This window comes from Choloepus didactylus, chromosome 13 (genome assembly GCF_015220235.1).
Source record: "Choloepus didactylus isolate mChoDid1 chromosome 13, mChoDid1.pri, whole genome shotgun sequence".
Taxonomy (NCBI): Eukaryota; Metazoa; Chordata; class Mammalia; order Pilosa; family Megalonychidae; genus Choloepus; species Choloepus didactylus.
The window spans coordinates 28,497,089-28,520,940 of record NC_051319.1 but is presented as its reverse complement, the minus strand read 5'-3'; the positions used below and the strand labels follow the sequence as shown (position 1 = coordinate 28,520,940).

At 38.6% G+C, this 23,852-nt stretch overlaps 1 protein-coding gene and 1 long non-coding RNA gene across 2 annotated transcripts in view; one reads left to right on the top strand and one right to left on the bottom strand.

Moving 5' to 3' along the window:
• ADGRV1 (adhesion G protein-coupled receptor V1) overlaps positions 1–23,852 on the bottom strand; it is a 635,274-nt gene that overhangs the window by 321,642 nt on the left and 289,780 nt on the right. The gene's annotated exons all lie outside the window — the stretch shown is intronic.
• Positions 1–23,852, top strand: part of LOC119508216 — a 37,695-nt gene that overhangs the window by 9,404 nt on the left and 4,439 nt on the right. The window lies entirely within an intron of this gene.

Sequence of the window (23,852 nt, the reverse complement as noted above, 5' to 3'; positions counted from 1 at the left end):
TAAGATTTAGGAAATAAGACATTGTTCCTTATTATTGACATTCCTCATTTAACCAAAAGTTACCTTGAAGAAGTTCAAGGTAAAGAACAAATTAAGATTCCACAGTGATTCTTAGGAATAGATACCAGGTGCCCTGTGGTCTGCCATCTGCTGTGTCCATGCTTGGGTGCATCTATGCCAGTTAAACTCAGGGAACCTGCTGCAGTCTGGGAAGACAACATGCCCTGCAGAGTCAGTGACTGCTGTGCTCTTAAAGAGGTCATGAAATATCAATTAAATAAAGAGTTATCTTGGGAACAGAATAGTCAAAATCTGTTGAGCTGTTCATTGTTGTCAGCTAGCAGTCAAATACAGAGTTCGCTGAAACAATGAGGGAAAGTCTTCAACTTATTAAGCAAAGACATACTATTTCACCTACTCATTTCATATGCTACTCTGTTTTGGGTGGAGTTCAAATTAATCAAACTGTGCAAGTATTCTTTATGTTTTATAAAGAGATCTTTGTAAAAGTAGATGATGAGTAGTGGGGTAGGGATATGAGAACTACAATGAAATCGAATGTAAACCTGGAAGTTTGGAGGAGGTTTGAGAATGATATAAACCTTTGCCAAAAGTTCAACTTCAGAATTTGCTGCTTCTACCTTGGGAACAGCATGTGCTGCAGGGAGGGGCAAAGTGATTTTACTGCCAGATTTTTTGATGTTGTGCTCAATTTACTTTTCATTGTTTGCTATTTGGGGGCTTATTTTGAGTCACATACTCTTGTTACTGTTAATATGTGAGAACATCTATTAATATTTTGCATCTTTATTGGAGTTTAACTATAAGCTATAATTTAGCTTTAGATGATCTCTTAAAAGCATGCTGAAAGTGGGATTTATTTTTACACTCAAATCCTTTTCTTTACATTTTCCCAAAACTGATTTTCAAAGCAACATTAAGTAGTAATTTTTTAAATGTTGGAAATACATTGAAAAGTTTGAAAAAAAGAATAACAATCTTCAAAACGAGCAACTTTTGCTACTGCAGGGTTTGGGAAAAATATATATTGTATTAGCTAATATTCCTTAAGTTAATGTTTATTATTGATCACTTCTGTGTAGATTCTTTTATAACATTGCAAAAGGTTAGTCTCATAACTACTTACATATATTTATAATAAAAAGAAAGCACAAAGGGACAAATCTACCAGATTTAGCAAAAATTTCTTGAAATAGAGAGTATTTTTAAAAGAAAAGCATCATTATAGCTCCCAATTGTTGGCAGAAATTGTGGTTGTTTTTTTTTTTTTTTAATTATTCAACAAGTTTTAAGTCTCTTGTATAATGAGCCCACAGTATAAGCAAATGGACCCAGCTAAAATGGATTCTTAAAGTAGTAAAAATAGCTTGACTTTAATTTCAATAGCTCAAACATATTGTAGTGGCCAGCCATCAAGATGACCCCCAATGATCTCCACCTCCTGGTACACCTTATTGGAGTCCCTTCTCACATGGAACCATGGTTGGTTGATGTGACCAACAGAATATTGGAGAAGAGATGGTATGTAACTTCCAAGACTCAGTTGTCAAAGACAAGATGGCTTGATCTTGTCATGCTCCTTCTCTCTTATATCACTCTCTTTGGGGGAAGATGGCTACAATGTTGAGCAGCTCTATGGAAAGGCCCACGTGGCAAGGAACTGATGCCATCTGACAACAGAGCCAACAAGGAACTGAGGTCTCTAGCCAATGGTCACATGAGTAAACCATCCTGGAAACAGAATTTCTAGCCCCAGTCAAGCATTCAGATAACTGCAGCTTGGCCAATATAGTTGTTTCAGCTTAATGGGACAGACTGGACCAGAACTATCCAGCCAAACCACTTCTGGATTCTTGACACTCAGAAACTCTGTGATACAATAAAATTTGTTGCTTTAAGCTGCTAAATTTTTGGACAATTTGTTATTATACAGCAATAGAAAATTAATACAAATATCCACTCATAACCCACCTGTCCTTGTTACCCCACCTTGGCCAGAAGGAGAAGTCAACCAGGTAAGTTTTGATTAAAGATTCCAGTTCCAAACCAAGTATGCATTGCACGTTTATTAAGGGCATGGATTGGTATATAAAAACTATAATTAGTATATCATTCATTTATATACTGGGGGGAATTTGTCTTTGCAGTTTTAATGAAAATAGTTAAAATGCAAAAAATATATAAAATTCTAAAAAATGCAAACTAATCTTTTGTGGCATGAAACAGATCAGTAATAGAGAATGGGGCTAGGCAGGAGGGGAGAGATTACAAATGCATAAAAGAAAATCTGAGGGATGATGAGCATGTTCACTATCTTGACTGTGCTGCTGCTTTTACAGTTGTATGAATATTTCAAAGTGTATCAAATTGTACAATTTAAATACATATTATTATTTTTCAATTATACTTCAGTAAAGCCACTTTTAAAGAACTATCTGATTAATGCAGCCACAATTGCCAAGATTTTTCAAATTACCAAGTCTGAATGATGTTAGACTTTGTTACTTTAGAACTGGGAAGTTAAGAGACCAATACTTTTATTATATATTGTTCTATCCTTATATCACTGAAAGGGTCTCATAAACTATCATAACACTATGTTGAACAATTTAAATCAAGTGAGCTAAAACAGTCAAATGGGAAATCATCTCAAAATAATAAAAATTTTTCTATGAAACATGTTCAAATACGAAAGAGCTGAGATCATGTCCACATGCATTCTTGGTTTCTTTGTAGAACTGAAAAAGTGGGCACTTCAAATCAAGGGAGCTAATTCTATAACTGATGACTTAAGTCCATGTAAAATTCTATGACACTTTCTCCAAAAATACATGTAGAGTTCTTGTTACCTTTTCTGGAAATTTCATCTTTATCCTTTAAAAATAAATGGATAAAATTTAAGGTGAGAAGACATGTGGGTACAGTCCTTACAACAAAACAACTATTAACCAGGCAGGAACTGCCTGAAACAACTATTTTGAAACTCCAGAGGCCAGAAGAAAACTGAAAAACCTACAGGGAAGAATGGGAGGAAGAGGCAGATAACTTTAGGTAAAGAACTGTAAATTGTTCTCTCCATGCAGCAGCTAATGGCCACTGTGGAATCTGGTCCTTGGCTAGCTACTGGTGACAGAAAGGGACATAAAAATCCTCCTCCTCAAGAACAGGGGTCACCACCAATCACTGATCATGGCTGATTAGCAAATTTAGGTCACTGGGTCCTGGCTCTGAGGTCTACCATTGTTTCAACTCTGCCCTGACAAAGGCAGCAGCAGACAGTGTTTCAACCCTCATCTGACAGGGGCAGAGGCAGTGGAGATTCGAAGATGCAGCACTTTCTCAGGCCTTTGGAGGACAGTTCACTGAAGGGATGCATTTGCTGGGCAGGCCAGGAAAGCTCAGCTTTGGGAAGCTATTGGAGAAGTTTTCGGCACCCTTCCTGACCTCCTCCACAGGACACTTTGGAGCCAGTCTGCACCCTTTCATGAGTCCCTGGCCCTCTTTTGGCTGGGGAAGTCCAATCTGGGACAGTCCTCTCCGGGTTGACCCTCCTCCCTGAATGAAAGGAGTGTAAAAATCTATAGAGGTGGACAGTCTGGGACAAAGGCCTTCTGGCTTCAAATACCTGGGAGAAGGGGGTTCATCCCCTGGGAGAGAGGGGACACCAAACTCTTATAAACAGGGGTACTCCAAACTAATAAGGAAAAGTCAAGGACAAGACAGAGGCCCAGAAAGACAGGGAAAACCCCACACACTGCATTCACCTTGGGCAGACCTTCCTGACAGGACGCCTGACACTCAAGAAAATCTCTGACTTATCACCAGCTGGTTACAAAACCAAGAAACAGACATCCCAGGGATTAAATCCCAGAGTTAACATTTTAAAACATTAAAATGTACAGTGTGCAAAAAGATTACAAGACAAACCAAAAAATAGGAAATGATGCCCCATGCAAAGGAAGAGGAAAACAAATACAGAAAACACCAACCAAGAAGACAAGAATGAGACATACCAAACAAAACTTTTGAAAAAAGATCTTGAAAATGCTCAAGGAGATGAAGGAAAGTACAGAGAAAGAACTAAAGGATATCAGGAAAACACTGAACAAACAATATGAGAGTCTAAGTAAAGAGATAGAATTTTGAAAAAGGAGCCAAACAGAACTACTGGAGTTGAATCATAATAACTGAAATGAGAGATTCTCAGGAGGATTTCAAGAGCAGATTGGAGATGACAAAAGATAGAATCAGTGAACTTGAAGACAAGACATTTGAAATAAATCAGGCTGAGGAGCAGAAAGAAAAAAATAAATATATTAAAAGCAAAAATAGCCTAAGACAGCTATGGACATCATCAAGTGTATCAATATATACATTATGGGAGTCCCCAAAGGAGAAGAAAGAGGGAAAGGGAAAGAAGGAATAGTCAAAGAAATAATGACAGAGAACTTGCCAAATTTAGCAAAAGATGTGAATATGCATATCCAAGAAGCTCAGAGCACACTAAGCAGGATATACATGAAGAAAAATATAACCCATCATACACTTATTACACTATCAAATGCAAAAAACAATGAGAGAGTTCTGAAAACTGAGAGAAAAGCAACATGTTTTGTACAAGGGATTCCCAATTAGATCGAGAGCTGATTTCTCATCAGAAACTATGGAGGCAAGTAGGCAGTGGATTGAAATATTAAAGTCCTGAAGGAAAATAACTGCCAGCCAAGAATTTTATATCTGGTGACACTCTCTCTCTCAAAAATGAGGAAGAGATTAAGATATTTACAGATAAACAAAAGCTGATGGAGTCATCACCACTATACCTGCCTATAAGCAAGGCTAAAGTAAGTTCTTGAGATTGAAATGAAAGGACACTAGATAGTGGTTCAAAGCAGTATAAAGAAAAAAAGACCTGAGGTAAAGGTAACCATTTGGGTAATTATAAATGCCAATATACTGTATTGTATTGTTTGGTATGTAACTCCACTTCTTACTTCCTACAGGTGCTAAAATGCAAATGCAATCTTGTGGGGGCAGACTTACTAGTCTTTTGACTAGGGTGGGATGTTTGATTGGGTTGTTTCCATGGAGATGTGACTTAACTGTAGGTGAGACTTTTTGATTAGATCATTTCCACGGAGGTATGACCTCACCCATCCAGTGATTAATTCACTGGAGTCCTTGAAGAGAGCTCATGGAGAGAAGGAGCTCATAGAAGTTGAGAGAGACATTTTGGAGAGAAGCTAAGAAATTTAATTCAGAGTTTGCCCCCAGGAGAAGCTAAGAGCTGACACAGACCAGCTGCTTGGAGATGCTGGGGGATGCAGACTGAAGGACATTCAGAGATGCTATGAGATGAAGACCAGAGTTCGCCCCGGAGAGCAAAGAGAGGACTCCCAGACGTTTGGAGAGAAATTCCCCAGGAGAACAAAGCAGAGCAGACAGCTGAGAGAAGCTAAGAGAGACAGAAACCCAGAGAAATTTTGGAGAAAGCCATTTTGAAACCAGAACCCAGGAGCAAAGAACCAGCAGATGCCATCCACATGCCTTCCTAGTTTACAGAGGTATTCCAGACACCATCAGCCTTTCTTCAGTGAAGGCACCCTGTTGTTGATGCCTTAGTTTAGACACTTTTGTGGACTTAGACCTGTAAATTTGTAACCTAATAAATCCCCTTTAATCCTTTTCTGGTATCATGCATAACAGCAGTTTTAGCAAACCAGAACAGCACTTAACAGCAGAGCCCCAAAATATATGAGTAAACACTGACAGATTTGAAGGCAGAAATTGACAGATCTACATTAATAGTAGACTTTAACACTCACTCTCGATGGCTAGAACATGCAGTCAGGAGATCAATAAGGAAGTACAGGACTTGAATGATACACTCAAGCAACTAGACCTAACAGGCATATATAAAATACTGCACCCAACAGAAACAGAATACACATTCTTCTTGAGTGTACATGGATCATTCTCCATGATAGACCATGTGTTTCATCACAAAATAAGTCTCAATAAATCCAAAAATAATGAAATCATTACAATTGCATATTCTCCAACCACAACAGAATGAAGCTAGAAATCAATAACAGAGGGAGAAAGGGAAAATTCACAAATACAAGTAAGTTAAACAATATACTCATAAACAACCAAGGGGTTAGAAGAAAATCACAATTGAAATAAGGAAATATCTTGAAGCAAATGAAAATAAAAATAGAACATACCAAAACTTATGTGATGCAGTGAAGGCAGTGCTGAGAGGAAAATTTATAGCTCTCAATGCTTACATTAAAAAAGAAGAAAGACTTCAAATCAGAGACCTTACCTCAAAACTGGAAGAACTAGAAAAATAAGAGCACATGCTAAACCCAAGGTGAACAGAAGAAAGGGTGGAGATACATGAAATAAAAAAAAAAAAATAGAATCAACAAAACCAAAAGTAGATTCTTTGAAAAGATCAATAGAATTGACAATCTTTTAACTACACTGACAAAGAAAAAAAAAAAGAGAGGATGCAAATGAAAATCAGAAATGAAAAAGGGGACATTATTACCAACCCCGGTGAAATAAAAAGGACTATAAGTGGACACTACGAATAACTTTTGCCAATAAATTAGAAAATCTACATGAAATGGACAAATTATTAGAAACACACAAACTACCTACATTGAGTCAAGAAGAAATAGAAGATTTCAACAAACCAATTAATGATAAAGAGATTGAATCAGTAATCAAAAACCTCCCAACAAAGAAAACCCCAGGACCACATGGCTGCACAGGGAATTTCTACCAAACATTCCAAGAAGCTCCAACTCTGCTCAATCTCTTCCCCAAAAATAGAAGAGTGAACACTCCCTAAGTCATTCTATGAGGCCAACATCACCCTCATACCAGAGCTGGATAAAGATACCATAAGAAATGAAAACTACAGACCAATATCTCCTAAGAATATGGAGGCAACAACCCTCAAAAAAACAAACAAACAACAAAAAAAAAACCTAGCAAACCAAATACAACAGCATATTAAAGGAATTATACACCATGATCAAGTGGAATTTATTCTTGGTATGCAAGGTTCATTCAACATAAGAAATCAATGTAATATACCACATTAGAAGAATGAAGAAAAAAAACTACATGATCATTTCAACTGATGCAGAAAAAGCATTTGACAAAATACAGCAAACTTTCTTGATTAAAATACTTGGAACATTAGGAATAAAAGGAAACTTCCTCAACATGATAAAGGGCATATATGAAAAGCCCACAGCTAACATCCTACATGATGGTGAAAGATTAAAAGCTTTCCATCTAAGATCTGGAACGAACCAAGAATGTCCACTGTCATTACTGTTATTCAACCTAGTACTGGAATTTCTTTCCAGAGCAATTAGACAAGACAAAGAAATAAAAGGCATCCAAGTTGGAAAGGAAGAATTAAAACTTTCCCCATTTCCAGACACTATGATCCTATATATAGAAAATCCTGAAAAATCCACAACAAAGCTCCTAGAGCTAATAAATGAATTCAGCAAAGTGGCAGGGTACAAAATCAACACCCAAGAATCAGCAATATATTCATACAGAAGCAATGAACAATTGGAAGAAGAAATCAAGAAAACAATTCCATTCACAATAGTAACAAACATAATCAAAAATCTAGGAAAAAATCTAGCAAAGGATGTAAAGGGCTTCTACAGAGAAAACTGCAAAACATTGCCGAAAGAAATTAAAGAAGACTTAAATAAATGGTATTACATCTTCATGGACTGGAAGACTAAATATTGTTAAGATATAAATACCACCTAAAGTAGTTTATAGATTCAATGCAATCCCAATCAAAATTCCAACACTCTTCTTTGCAGGAATGGAAAAGCTAACCATCAAATTTATATAGAAGAGTAAGGGGCCCCAAATAGCTAAAGCTATCTTGAAAAAGAAGAATGAAGTTGGAGGACTCACAGTTCCCGATCAAAACAGCATGGTACTGGCACAAGGACAGACATTTAAATCAGTGGACTAGAAGTGAGAGCTCATAAACCAACCCTCATAATTATAGCTTACTGATTTTTGACAAGGTGGCAAAGACCACTCATTTAGGGAAGAAAAGTCACTTCAACAAACGGTGCTGGGAAGACTGGGTCTCCACTGGGAAAAAAAAAAAAAAAAAGACTCCTACTTGACAATACCATATAAAAATCAATTCAAAATGGATCAAAGACCCAAATGTAAGAACTGGAATTATCAAACTCCTAGAAGAAAGCATGGGGAAGGAAGCATCTTCAGAATCTTGTGTTAGGTGATGGTTTCTTAGACTATACATCCAAAGCACAAACAACAAAAGAAAAAGAAATAGATAAATGGGACCTCACCAGAATTAAAAACTTTTGTTTCTCAAAGGACTTTATCATGACAGTAAAAAGACAACCTACACAATGGGATAAAATATTTGGAAATCACATATATGATAAAGGATTAATATCCTATATATATATATATATATACATATATATATGTATATGTGTGTGTATATATATATATATATATATATATATATATACACATATATAATCCTTCAACTTAATAATGAAAAGACAAAAAACCCAATTTTAAAATGAGCAAAAGACTTGGACAGATATCTCTCCAAAGAAGCTATGCAAATGGCCAGAAAGCACAAAAAAAGAACTCAACATCATTAGTCATCAGGGGAATATGATTCAAAACCACAATGAGATAACTTTTCATACCACTGGAATGGCTGCTATTAAAAAATGGAAAATAACAAGTATTGGAGAGGATGCAGAGAAATAACACTCATTCGTTGCTGGAACAATGTAAAATGGTGCAGCCATTGTGAAAGAGAGTTTGGTGGTTCCTCAGAAAGCTAACTTTCAGACTAACATATGATCTGGCAACCCTACTTCAAGGAATGTATCCATAAGTATTGAAAGCAAGGACTCAGATATTTTCACACTGATATTCATACCTGCGTAATTCACAATTGCCAAAAGATGGAAGAAACCCATGTGTTTATCAACCAATCCACTGAATGGACAAATAAAATGTGGTATAAACATACAATGGAATATTATTCAGCCATTAAGAGGAATGAAGTCCTGACATGTGGCAACATGGTTGAACCTTGAAGACATCAAGTTGAATGAAATAAGCCAGACACAAAAGGACAAATATTGAATGATCTCACTGATTTGAAACAATCTGAAACTCACAGAGTCAGAATCTAGAATACAGGTTACCAGGGGATGGGGTTAAGGTATAGGGAATGGGAAGGTAAGGCATAAAATGTATAGGGTTCTTATTTGGATTGATGGAAATATTTTGGTAATGGATACTGATGATGGTAGCACAATATTGTGGACACAATAAACTGCACTGAAATATATATCTGCATATGATTAAAAGGGGAAATGTTAGACTGTATATATAGTAACAGAAAAAAATTTGTTTTAATCCAAGGAAATACACTACACAAATGGTGAATCCTGGGTTAAACCCTGGACTTTAGATTAATGGTGCAGTTGTGAAAGTGTGCTATCATCAATTGTAATGGGTATTCCACACCAATGCAAGGTGTTGGTGGTAGGGTGGTATGTGAGAATCCTGTATTTTATGCATGATTGTTCTGTAAACCCATAACTTCTCTAATAAAAAAAAATTAAGGTGAGTTTTCTACTCTGGGCTCATAACTTTGAGACTGAGGAAAAATACCCAGATGAGGTTATTACATTTTTTAAAGAGCCAAGTGTAATTATTAACTTTATAATCCAATTAGGAAACAATATGATAGAAAATAAATATTTTTAAAGACTTTAATTTAAAGAAAAACAACTTCAGTATAGATAAGACTTAATTAATGGCCACCAGAGTATTGCTGATAAACCAAAAATCTGTAATAAACTGTCAGAATAGAGCACCATGGCTACAAAAATGTGAGCAGAAATTAGAGTGTTTATGGGTGAGATGGGGAGTATTCCTTGTCTGTCTCATGACTCCTTTACAAATCTTTACTTAATGGCTTATTTGCCCAAATTAAATATTGCATATGTTCATCAGTAAACAACTATTGATGTAATTTGGTCATAAATAAAAATTTTCCATATATTTTATTAATTAATACAAATATGCTATTACTTTTCTAATGTTAAATATTAGATAGATAGACAATTATAGGAGGTAGGTGTTCCGGTTTGCTAATGCTGCCGTTTTGGCAAAACACCAGAAATGGATTGTTTTTATAAAAGGGGGTTTATTTGGTTACAAAGTTACAGCCTTAAGGCCATAAAGTGTCCAAGGTAAGGCATCAACAATTGGATACCTTCACTGAAGGATGGCCATCAACATCTGGAAAACCTCATTAGCTCAGAAAGCATGTGGCTGGCATCTGCCTGCTCCCAGGTTGCATTTCAAAATGGCATTCTCCAAAATGTTGCTCTTGCATTCTGTCTTCTCTTAGTTGCAGCTCCTCTTCAAAATGTCACTCTCTGTTGCTCTGAGGTCCCTCTGTTCATGTGTCTTTTTATAGGACTCCAGTGAACTAATCAAGAACCACCCTGAATGGGTGGGGCCACATTTCCATGGAAACATTCAATCAAGAGGTCACAGCCTAATCAAAGGTGTCACTCACATTTGGATGGGTCACATCTCCATGGAAACAATCAGAAGTTTCCAACCTAATCAACACTAATACCTCTGCCCCCACAAGACTGCATCAAAGAACATGGCATTTGAGACATAATACATCCAAACTGGCACATTCCACCCTCTGGACCCCAAAATATATGATCTTTCCATATACAAAATACATTCATCCCATCACAATATCACAAAAACTTAAATCATTTCAGTAACAATAGGTAAGTACAAGATCCCATCAAAAATCAGTCATGGGTATGGTCTGTCCTAAAGCAAAATTCCCCTCTGGCTGTGGACCTCTGAAACCTAGAATAAGTTATCTGCTGCCAATATACAAAGGAGGGACAGTCATAGGATAAATGCACCCATTGCTATAAGGAGAAACTGAAAGGAAAACACGGTTCACAGGACCAAATCAATTCCTGAAACCCACAGGGTAAACTCCATTAGATTTCAGAGTCTGAGAGTCATTTCTAAAACAACATTTTATCCTTGGGGCTTGAGAGAGCACAGCCCCACACTTTCCAAAGGCTTACACTGCAGCCCTTTCCTCCCCAAACACTGGGTTGAGTGCTCCAACATATTCACACATTGGGGAGACCACCTTCTTCTCAGCCCCACCCTTTTCAAACATTGGAGTGCCATCCAGACTCAGCCTCTCCAGGGTAAAGGCTCTCCCCTTTCTGAACAGTGGGGAGGCAGCCAAGCTCTCCCCAATCACTGAGGAATGTGTTCTACCTTCTCTGGGCCTGGGGTGGCAGCACTCTTTCTGAGCATCAAGGTGGAAGGCCCACCCTCAACCTCCGGGGCAAACTCACCCTTTCCGTGTGCCTGGGATGCTCTGCATTACTTGCCTGAGATTTCTTAACTCCAGATCTCAATTTCCATGATTCTGTCCTTGAAGAAATTTTCTGTTCAATTTGTTTCTTCTGTGTCTCTTCCAGTCCAGACTGGCAGCGGCTCTGTATATACAGACCTCGCAAGTATCTGGTTGGCTTGCATGAAGCACACAGGGGTCAAAATCGTCAGACAACAGGAGTTTCCACAAATCCTTTCTGTATAACTCCATCTCCAATCCTGGCTTGTACTGAAATGGTGGTCAGGTTTCATGTTTGGTTAAATCCTCACGTGGGGCTGTAGCTTCTGGGGTCTCACTTTTTGGAAACACAGAATTTTCCAGACCATCAATTTCTGGTTCCTTTGCACCCAAGAGTTCAGTTCTAAGTTTACCTCTCTCTCTGCTCTCGTTTTACTATAAGCTGCAAGGAGAAGCCAGGCCACACTTTTGATATTTAGTGTAGAAATCTCTTCAGCTAAGTACCCCAGCTCATCGTTTTCAAATTCTGCCTTCCATCCAACACCAGGACTCAATTTTGCCAAATTTTCTGCCAATTCTCTTTAAATAAGGATCACCTTTCTTCCAGTTGGCAATGACACATTCATCACTTCTGCTCAAGGCCTCATCAGAAGTATCTTTAGAGTCTATATTTCCACAGTCTCTTCAAAGCAGTCTAGTCCTTTTCTATCAAACTCCTCACAATTCTTCCAGAATTTTCCCCTTATCCATTTAAAAAGCCATTCCAACATATTTGGCATTTGCAAACTCAGCAGCACCCCACTTCTGGTACCAAAATCTGTTCCAGTTTGCTAATGGTGCTGTTTTGCAAAGCACCAGAAATGGATTGGCTTTTACAAAAGGAAGTTTATTCGGTTACAAAGTTACAGTCTTAAGGCCATAAAGTGTCCAAGGTAAGGCATCAACAATAGGGTACCTTCACTGAAGGATGTCTATCAGCATCTGGAAAACCTCTGTTAGCTTGGAAGGCATGTGGCTGGCATCTGCTTGCTCCCAGGTTGCATTTCAAAATGGCATTCTCCAAAATGTTGCTCTTGGGGTGTTCTGTCCTCTCTTAGCTGCAGGTTCTCTTCAAAATGTCACTCTCAGTTGCTCTGAGGTCCCTCTGTTTGTGTGCTTTTTTTATAGGACTCCAGTGAACTGATCAAGACCCACCCTGAATGAGTGGAGCCACATTTCAGTGGAAACATTCAATCAAGAGGTCACACCCTAATCAAAGGTGTCACTCACATTTGGGTGGGTCACATCTCCATGGAAACACTCAATCAGAAGTTTCCAACCTAATCAACACAAATACATCTGCCTCCACAAGACTACATCAAAGAACATGGCATTTTGGGGGACATAATACATCCAAACCAGCACAGTAGGTTTACATGATTTGCTTTCTTTTTTTTTTTTTTTTTTTTTTTAATCATCATTTTATTGAGATATATTCACATACCACGCAGTCATACAAAACAAATTGTACTTTCGATTGTTTACAGTACCATTACATAGTTGTACATTCATCACCTAAATCAATCCCTGACACCTTCATTAGCACACACACAAAAATAACAAGAATAATAATTAGAGTGAAAAAGAGCAATTGAAGTAAAAAAGAACACTAGGTACCTTTGTCTGTTTGTTTGCTTCCCCTACTTTTCTACACATCGATCCATAAACTAGACAAAGTGGAGTTTGGTCCTTATGGCATTCCCAATCCCACTGTCACCCCTCATAAGCTACATTTTTATACAACTGTCTTTGAGATTCATGGGTTCTGGGTTGTAGTTTAATAGTTTCAGGTATCCACCACCAGCTACCCCAATTCTTTAGAACCTAAAAAAGGTTGTCTAAAGTGTGCGTAAGAGTGCCCACCAGAGTGATCTCTCGGCTCGTTTTGGAATCTCTCTGCCACTGAAGCTTATTTCATTTCCTTTCACATCCCCCTTTTGGTCAAGAAGATGTTCTCCATCCCACGATGCCGGGTCTACATTCCTCCCCGGGAGTCATATTCCACGTTGCCAGGGAGATTCACTTCCCTGGGTGTCTGATCCCACGTAGGGGGGAGGGCAGTGATTTCACCTTTCAAGTTGGCTTAGCCAGAGAGAGAGGGCCACATCTGAGCAACAAAGAGGCATTCAGGAGGAGACTCTTAGGCACAAATACAGGGAGGCCTAGCCTCTCCTTTGCAGCAACCGTCTTCCCAAGGGTAAAACTTATGGTAGAGGGCTCAACCCATCAAACCACCAGTCCCCTATGTCTGTGGTCATGTTAGCAACCATGGAGGTGGGGTAGGCGAATACCCCTGCATTCTCCACAGGCTCCTCAAGGGGGCACTACATCTTTTTTTTTTTTTTTTTTTTCCTTGTTTGTCTTTTTTCTTTTTTTTTTTTTTTAACTTTCCCTTCTTTTTTCAAATCAACTGTATGAAAAAAAAAGTTAAAAAGAAAACAAACATACAATAAAAGAACATTTCAAAGAGACCATAGCAAGGGAGTAAGAAAAAGACAACTAACCTAAGATAACTGCTTAACTTGCAACATGTTCCTACTTTACCCCAAGAAAGTTACATACTATAGCAACATTTCAGTGAACTTGTTCCTACTACATCCATCAGAAATTAACAGACCATAGTCATTTCTGGGCATCCCCAGAACGTTAAATAGCTTATCTGTTCTTCTTGGATTATTGTTCCCCCTTCCTTAATTGCTCTCTACTGCTAGTTCCCCTACATTCTACATTATAAACCATTTGTTTTACATTTTTCAAAGTTCACATTAGTGGTAGCATATAATATTTCTCTTTTTGTGCCTGGCTTATTTCGCTCAGCATTATGTCTTCAAGGTTCATCCATGTTGTCATATGTTTCACCAGATCGTTCCTTCTTACTGCCGCGTAGTATTCCATCGTGTGTATATACCACATTTTATTTATCCACTCATCTGTTGATGGACATTTGGGTTGTTTCCATCTCTTGGCAATTGTGAATAATGCTGCTATGAACATTGGCGTGCAGATATCTGTTCGTGTCACTGCTTTCCGATCTTGCGGGTATATCCCGAGAAGTGCAATCGCTGGATCGAATGGTAGCTCTATCTCTAGTTTTCTAAGGAACTGCCAGACTGACTTCCAGAGTGGCTGAACCATTATACAGTCCCACCAACAGTGAATAAGAGTTCCAATTTCTCCACATCCCCTCCAGCATTTGTAGTTTCCTGTTTGGTTAATGGCAGCCATTCTAACCGGTGTTAGATGGTATCTCATTGTGGTCTTAATTTGCATCTCTCTAATAGCTAGTGAAGCTGAACATTTTTTCATGTGTTTCTTGGCCATTTGTATTTCCTCTTCAGAGAACTGTCTTTTCATATCTTTTGCCCATTTTATAATTGGGCTGTCTGTACTATTGTCATTGAGTTGTAGGATTTCTTTGTATATGCAAGATATCAGTCTTTTGTCAGATACATGGTTTCCAAAAATTTTTTCCCATTGAGTTGGCTGCCTCTTTACCTTTTTGAGAAATTCCTTTGAGGTGCAGAAACTTCTAAGCTTGAGGAGTTCCCATTTATCTATTTTCTCTTTTGTTGCTTGTGCTTTGGGTGTAAAGTCTAGGAAGTGGCCGCCTAATACAAGGTCTTGAAGATGTTTTCCTACATTATCTTCTAGGAGTTTAATGGTACTTTCTTTTATATTGAGATCTTTGGTCCATTTTGAGTTAATTTTTGTGTAGGGGGTGAGGTAGGGGTCCTCTTTCATTCTTTTGGATATGGATATCCAACTCTCCCAGCCCCATTTGTTGAAAAGACCATTATGGCTCAGTTCGGTGACTTTGGGGGCCTTATCAAAGATCAGTCGGCCATAGATCTGAGGGTCTATCTCTGAATTCTCAATTCGATTCCATTGATCTATATGTCTATCTTTGTGCCAGTACCATGCTGTTTTGGCGACTGTGGCTTTATAATAAGCTTCAAAGTCAGGGAGTGTAAGTCCTCCCACTTCGTTTTTCTTTTTTAAAGTGTCTTTAGCAATTCGAGGCATCTTCCCTTTCCAAATAAATTTGATAACTAGCTTTTCCAAGTCTGCAAAGTAGGTTGTTGGAATTTTGATTGGGATTGCATTGAATCTGTAGATGAGTTTGGGTAGAATTGACATCTTAATGACATTTAGCCTTCCTATCCATGAACATGGAATATTTTTCCATCTTTTAAGGTCCCCTTCTATTTCTTTTAGTAGAGTTATGTAGTTTTCTTTGTATAGGTCTTTTACATCTTTGGTTAAGTTTATTCCTAGGTACTTGATTTTTTTAGTTGCTATTGAAAATGGTATCTTTTTCTTGAGTGTCTCTTCAGTTTGTTCATTTCTAGCATATAGGAACATTACTGACTTATGTGCATTAATCTTGTATCCCGCTACTTTGCTAAATTTGTTTATTAGCTCTAGTAGCTGTATCGTCGATTTCTCAGGGTTTTCTAGATATAAGATCATATCATCTGCAAACAATGACAGTTTTACTTCTTCTTTTCCAATTTGGATGCCTTTTATTTCTTTGTCTTGCCGGATTGCCCTGGCTAGCACTTCCAGCACAATGTTGAATAACAGTGGTGACAGCGGGCATCCTTGTCTTGTTCCTGATCTTAGAGGGAAGGCTTTCAGTCTCTCACCATTGAGTACTATGCTGGCTGTGGGTTTTTCATATATGCTCTTTATCATGTTGAGGAAGTTTCCTTCAATTCCTACCTTTTGAAGTGTTTTTATCAAAAACGGATGTTGGATTTTGTCAAATGCTTTTTCAGCATCTATTGAGATGATCAATTGATTTTTCCCTTTCGAGTTTTTAATGTGTTGTAATACATTGATTGTTTTTCTTATGTTGAACCATCCTTGCATGCCTGGAATGAACCCCACTTGGTCATGGTGTATGATTTTTTTAATGTGTCTTTGGATTCGATTTGCAAGTATTTTGTTGAGGATTTTTGCATCTATATTCATTAGGGAGATTGGCCGGTAGTTTTCCTTTTTTGTAGCATTTTTGCCTGGTTTTGGTATTAGATTGATGTTAGCTTCATAAAATGAGTTAGGTAGTGTTCCATTTTTTTCAATGTTTTGAAAGAGTTTGAGTAAGATTGGTGTCAGTTCTTTCTGGAAAGTTTGGTAGAATTCCCCTGTGAAGCCATCTGGCCCTGGGCATTTATTTGTGGGAAGATTTTTGATGACTGATTGGATCTCTTTGCTTGTGATGGGTTGGTTGAGGTCTTCTATTTCTTCTCTGGTCAGTCTAGGTTGTTCATATGTTTCCAGGAAATTGTCCATTTCTTCTACATTATCCAGTTTGTTGCCATACAGTTGTTCATAATATCCTCTTATAATTTTTTTAATTTCTTCAGGATCTGCAGTTATGTCACCTTTTTCATTCATTATTTTGTTTATATGGGTCTTCTCTCTTTTTGATTTTGTCAGTCTAGCTAGGGGCTTGTCAATCTTGTTGATCTTCTCAAAGAACCAACTTTTGGTGATATTTATCCTCTCTATTGTTTTTTTGTTCTCTATGTCATTTATTTCTGCTTTAATCCTTGTTATTTCTTTTCTTGTACTTGGTTTAGGATTGGTTTGCTGTTCATTTTCTAGCTTCTTCAGTTGATCCATTAGTTCTTTGATTTTGGCTCTTTCTTCCTTTTTAATATATGCGTTTAGTGCTATAAATTTCCCCCTTAGCACTGCTTTTGCTGCATCCCATAGGTTTTGGTATGTTGTGTTCTCATTTTCATTCGTTTCTATATATTTAGCAATTTCTCTTGCTATTTCTTCTTTAACCCACTGATTGTTTAGGAGTGTGTTGTTTAACCTCCAGGTATTTGTGAATTTTCTAAGTCTCTGATGGTTATTGACTTCTAATTGCATTCCATTGTGGTCAGAGAATGTGCTTTGAATAATTTCAATCTTTTTAAATTTATTGAGGCTTGTTTTATGTCCCAGCATATGATCTATTCTGGAGAAAGTTCCGTGAGCACTAGAAAAGTATGTGTATCCTGTTGATTTGGGATGTAATGTCCTGTAGATGTCTGTTAAATCTAATTCATTTATCAGATTGTTTAGGTTTTCAATTTCCTTATTGGTCTTCTGTCTGGTTGATCTATCGATAGGAGAGAGTGATGTGTTGAAGTCTCCCACAATTATTGTGGAAACATCAATTGCTTCCTTTAGTTTTGCCAATGTTTCTCTCATGTATTTTGTGGCACCTTGATTGGGTGCATAGACATTTACGATTGTTATTTCTTCTTGCTGAATTGCCCCTTTTATTAGTATGTAGTGGCCTTCTTTGTCTCTCAAAACATCCCTGCATTTGAAGTCTATTTTATCTGAGATTAATATTGCTACACCTGCTTTCTTTTGGCTGTAGCTTGCATGAAATATTTTTTTCCATCCTTTCACTTTCAGTTTCTTTGTGTCCCTGTGTCTAAGATGAGTCTCTTGTATGCAACATATTGATGGTTCATTTTTTTTGATCCATTCTGCGAATCTATATCTTTTAATTGGGGAGTTTAATCCATTTACATTCAACGTTAAAACCGTGAAGGCATTTCTTGAATCGGCCATCTTATCCTTTGGATTATGTTTGCCATATTTTTCCCTCTCTCTATTAATATCCTTTATTGTACCCATACCGAATCTCTTTAGTACTGAACCTTTCTCCAAGTCTCTCTGTCCTGTCTTTGTTTCTCTGTCTGTAGGGCTCCCTTTAGTATCTCCAGTAGGGCAGGTCTCTTGTTAGCAAATTCTCTCAGCATTTCTTTGTCTGTGAAAAATTTAAGCTCTCCCTCAAATTTGAAGGAGAGCTTTGCTGGATAAAGTATACTTGGCTGGAAATTCCTCTCACTCAGAATTTTAAATATATCGTGCCACTGCCTTCTCGCCTCCATGGTGGCTGCTGAGTAGTCACTACTTAGTCTTATGCTGTTTCCTTTGTATGTGGTGAATTGCTTTTCTCTTGCTGCTTTCAGAACTTGCTCCTTCTCTTCTATGTTTGACAGTGTGATCAGTATATGTCTCGGAGTGGGTTTTTTTGGATTTATTCTATTTGGAGTTCGCTGAGCATTTATGATTTGTGTATTTATGTTGTTTAGAAGATTTGGGAAGTTTTCCCCAACAATTTCTTTGAATACTCTTCCTAGACCTTTACCCTTTTCTTCCCCTTCTGGGACACCAATGAGTCTTATATTCGGACGTTTCATATTATCTATCATATCCCTGAGGTCCATTTCGAGTTTTTCAATTTTTTTCCCCATTCTTTCTTTTATGTTTTCATTTTCCATTCTGTCATCTTCCAGGTCACTGATTCGTTGTTCAACTTCCTCTAGTCTTGTACTATGAGTGTCCAGAATCTTTTTAATTTGGTCAACAGTTTCTTTAATTTCCATAAGATCATCCATTTTTTTATTTAGTCTTGCAATGTCTTCTTTATGCTCTTCTAGGGTCTTCTTGATTTCCTTCATATCCCGTACTAGGGTCTCATTGTTCATCTTTAGTTCTTTGAGTAGCTGCTCTAGGTGTGTCTCTTCTGGTCTTTTGATTTGGGTGCTTGGGCTTGGGTTATCCATATCGTCTGGTTTTTTCATATGCTTTATAATTTTCTGTTGTTTTTGGCCTCGTGGCATTTGCTGACCTTGATAGGGTTCTTTTAGGGTTTGTAGACCAGTTGAAGTCCTTATCTCTAATTTATCAGATCTACAGCTTTGTGGAGTACACTTTCTCTAACTAACCAGCAGGTGGCGTCCACGAGCCACCTGTTCTCCACAAGCCAGATCTCCCCTGCTTAGCCTTTGTGGTGAGTGGGGGAGTGAGTCTTGTGGGGCCCAATTGGTGTCCCAAGCTTGCGTGTGTAGTTGGTGTTGCCTGCCCTGTATGTGGGGCGTGTTTCTGGGCAGTCGGGGAGGGGGGGTGGCCCTAACAATCAAATCTCCCTGATGATCCTAGAGTTTTAAAGCTACTGCAATAGTCTAATCCTTCAGTTCAGTCCTGCCACAGTTTGTCTCTGCCACTGACCCACAAGTCTTTGGTATTGGCGTATGGCTCCTGAGACTTGCAAGTGGGCCCCTCTTCCAGGCTGTGCACCCCGGGTCCTCTGTTGAGGGATGACTGTGCTATGTCGCAGGTGAGTGCCGTCCCCCCAGGGCAGTTCTGGGCTGCTGGGCTGTGTTGGGAGGCTCCCAGTCTGCTCAAATGATGGCTGAATGGGGCTCTGTTAATTCACACTGCTCCCCCTTCCCAGCTCTGGGACATTCAGCTGAGGTTGCAGGGAAGGCTAATGTCCACGCCCAGTTTTGTGGTGTGTGCCTGTTATTTGAAGCACTTCCGTCACACTGGGTTGTCTGGGGCAGCTCTGGGCTATGGGGCTGGCGATGGGCAGGAGTGTTTCCTGTCCACCAGGATGGTGGCTGTGAGCGGACACCCCCCTTTTCTTGGGAAGTTGTGTTGTTTAGTGAATTTTCTCAGCCACTGGATTATTGCCTTTTGTCTCAGAGCTCTCTGAGTTCTGCTCTTGACTTGACGTGCCCAAATTTCAATTCTTTGAAGCTTTCTGTATTGAGCTTCTTAGAGTAATTGTTTTAGAAAAAGCAAAAAGGATTTAAAAAAAAAAAAAAAAAAAAAAAAAAAAACGGCCCTCCTCAGAGATCTAATGGGTTATTGAAATGCTAATAGACAAAGCAACCAGGGCCATTAAGGAAAAGTGCCCAGGGCAGAGAGATCAGCCTTGCTTCGGGATTTGCATATGCGCCTCAAGGCCTGATCTCCGCCCTTCCCCTTTCTGTGTTCACCAGAACTCCAAAAATCCTCTGCTTTTATTTTGGAGTTTTTCGTGTTGTTTTTTTTCTATGCCTGTCTCCTCTCTGCTGGGCTGGCTGCTCTCAGAGTCTCTGGTGTCTGGCCTCAGTCTATCTATGGTTGGAGTTTGAATCAGTAGAATGAGTTTCCGGTAAGAGCAGCCACTGCAATTCTCCCTTCTCCTTCCTGGAGCTGACAGCCCCTCCTCCCCCGGGACTGAGCCTGGCAGGGAGGGGCGCGGGTCCCCTGGCCGCAAAAACTTACAGATTTCGCTGATCTCAGCAGTTCCACGTTTTCATGAGTGTTGTATGAAGTATGCCCAAAGACAGATTGCTCTGTGGTGTCCAGTCCACGCAGTTCCTGGCTTTTTACCTACTTTCCTGGAGGAGTAACTAAAACATACAGCTCACCAGTCTGCCATCTTGCCCCGCCTCTCGATTTGCTTTCTACAATGCCAATAATATTTAACCAATTTTTGCTGTTGCTGTTGTTATTTTTTTAATTTAATTTTATTGAGATTGTTCACGTACCATACAATTATCCAAAGATCCAAAATGCACAATCAATTGCCCAAGGTACCATTATAGAGTTGTGCATCCATCACCAAAATTAATTTTTTTTCCAATTTTTAGAACATTTTCATTACTCCAGAAAAGAAATAAAGACAAAAAATGAAAACTCAATTCTTCCCATACCCCTAACCACCACCCCCCTCCATTAATGACTCATAGTATTGGTACAGTACATTTGTTGCTGTTGATGAAAGAATGTTAAAATACTGTTAACTGTAGTACATAGTTTGCAATAGGTATATTTTTTCCCTATCTACCCCTCTATTATTAACTTCTAGTTGTAGTGTCATACATTTCCTCTAGTTCACAAAAGAGATTTCTAATATTTGTACAGTTAATCACAGACATTGTCCACCACAAGATTCACTGTTTTATACATTCCTATCTTTTAACCTCCAACTCTCCTTCTGGTGACATACGTGACTCTAAGCTTCCCCTTTCCACCACATTCACACACCTTTCAGCACTGTTAGTTATTCTCACAACATGCTACCATGACCTGTGTCCACTTCCAAACACTTATGTTCAACCTAGTTGAACATTCTGCTCATGATAAGCAACTGCCTCCCATTCTTTAGCCTCATTATGTATCCTGTTAACTTATATTTCATGTTTATGTGTTTACTTGTTATAATTAGTTCATATCAGTGAGATCATGCAATATTTGTCCTTATGTGTCTGACTTATTTCACTCAGTGTAGGACCCTCAAGGTTTCTTCATCAACCATTTTTTTTTAAGATGGTTTTGTTCACCCACCATATTATTCATCCCAAGTAAACAATTGATGGTTCCCTATTGTATAGTCACATATTTGTGTATTCACCACGATCACCACTATCTATATAAGGACATCTCCATTTCTTCCACAAAGAAGGAAGAGTCAAAGAAGTTAACGAGACAAAAGAAAAAGAAATAAAGAAAAAAATGACAGCTAAAAAGCAACAAAAGGAAAGACAGAGTTAACCTAAAATAGAATAAAGAGTCAGACAACATCACCAATGTTGAGCCCCATACCCCTCCCTTATGTCCCCCTCTTAAAAGCATTTAGCTGTGGTATATTGCCTTTGTTACATTAAAGGAAGCATAATACAATGTTTCTGTTAACTATAGCCTCTAGTTTGCACTGATGGTAAATTTATCCCCCATACCACCCTATTTTTAACACCTTGCAAGGCTAACATTCATTTGTTCTCCCTCATGTAAAAACATATTTGTACATTTTATCACAATTGTTGAGCACTCTAGGTTTCACTGTGTTATACAGTTCCACTCTTTATCTTCCCTCTTTCCTTCTGGTGTCCCACATGCTCCTAACCTTCCTCTTTCAGCCATACTCACAGTCATCTTTGTTCAGTGTACTTACATTGCCAAGCTACCATCACCCAAAATTGTGCTACAAACCTCTCACTCCTGTTTTTTCCTATCTGGCTGTAGTGCTCCCTTTAGTATTTTGTGTAGCACAGGTATCTTGTTCACAAACTCATTGTCTGTTTGTCAGAGAATGTTTTAAACTCTCCTTCATATTTGAAGGACAGTTTTGCCAGATATAGTATTCTTGGTTGGCCACTTCCTTCCTGCTTCCATGGTTACTACTGAGAAATCCACACATAGTCTTATTAAGCTTCCTTTGTATGTGATGGATCGCTTTTCTCTTGCTGTTTTCAGGATTCTTTGTCTTTGATGTTTGATAATCTGACTATTAAGTGTCTTGGCATAGGTCTATTCAGATCTATTCTGTTTGGAGTATGCTGCACTCCTTGGATCTGTAATTTTATGTCTTTCATAAGAGATGGGAAATTTTCATTGATTATTTCCTCTATTATTGCTTCTGCCCCTTTTCTCTCTTCTTCTCCTGGGACACCCATGACATGTACATTCATGTGCTTCACGTTGTCATTCAATTCCCTGAGATGTGGCTCATATTTTTCCATTCTTTTCCCTATCTGTTCTTTTGTGTGTAGGATTTCAGGTGTCTTGTTCTCCAGTTCCTGAGTGTTTTCTTCTGCCTCTTGAGATCTGCTGTGGTATGTCTCCATTGTGTTTTTCATCTCTTGTGTTGTGCCTTTCATTTCCATAGATTCTGCCAGTTTTTTTTTTCCAAACTTTCTGTTTCTACCTTATGTTTACTCAGTGTTTTCTTCATACCCTTCATCTCTTTTGCTATATCTTCCCTGATCTCATTGATTTGGTTTTTTATTTCATTTAGCATATTTTTTGAAAGTCTTTGATAGATTGATTCATTAAAGTGAAACAATCTCTAAACTGTATCTTGATTTAGGTGTAAGTTTGTTCCTTTGACTGGGCCATATCTTCATTTTTCCTAGTGTAGATTGTAGTCTTCTGTTGTCTAGGCATCTGGTTTCCTTGGTTACCCCAATCAGATTTTCCCAGACCAGCATGCGTTCAGGTGTCAGAATGGGGTTAGATTCAGGGTATATCTTAGAAGAATGATAGACTTTCCTGTGAGGTCTCTAGTTATTGTGCTTTTCCTAACCTGCCCAGCAGGTGGCACCTGTCAGCCTATTGCTCCCAACTGGTGTAACGAGGTGTGGTCACTTCAGTTTCTGTTCTGGCTGTTTTCCCTCAGGCTCTGGGGTCTGGTTCTGAAGGGAAAGCTGGGCCCACCTCCTTACTCTTAGGGAAGATATACCGCCTAGGGAGTTATCATCTGCATTTAAATTGTCTGACTCTGTTATCTCTACCCCTGTCTGGGTCAGAGTGCTGCAAACTGAAAATGGTTGAGTCTTTCTCCTCTAGCCCCTCAAGTCAAGAGAGAGAAAACAGGACAGAAGGCCCCCTTTTGGAGCCAGTACATGGCCCCCCAGTTTCAGTTGTTGGCCAGAGGTACACCTGGTCTTCTGGGCTCCCCCTCCTGGGTCAATGAGTCTTCTGGTCCTTTAAGTTCAGTCATCACTAAAAGCCTCTGTCTGCTTTTGGGGGT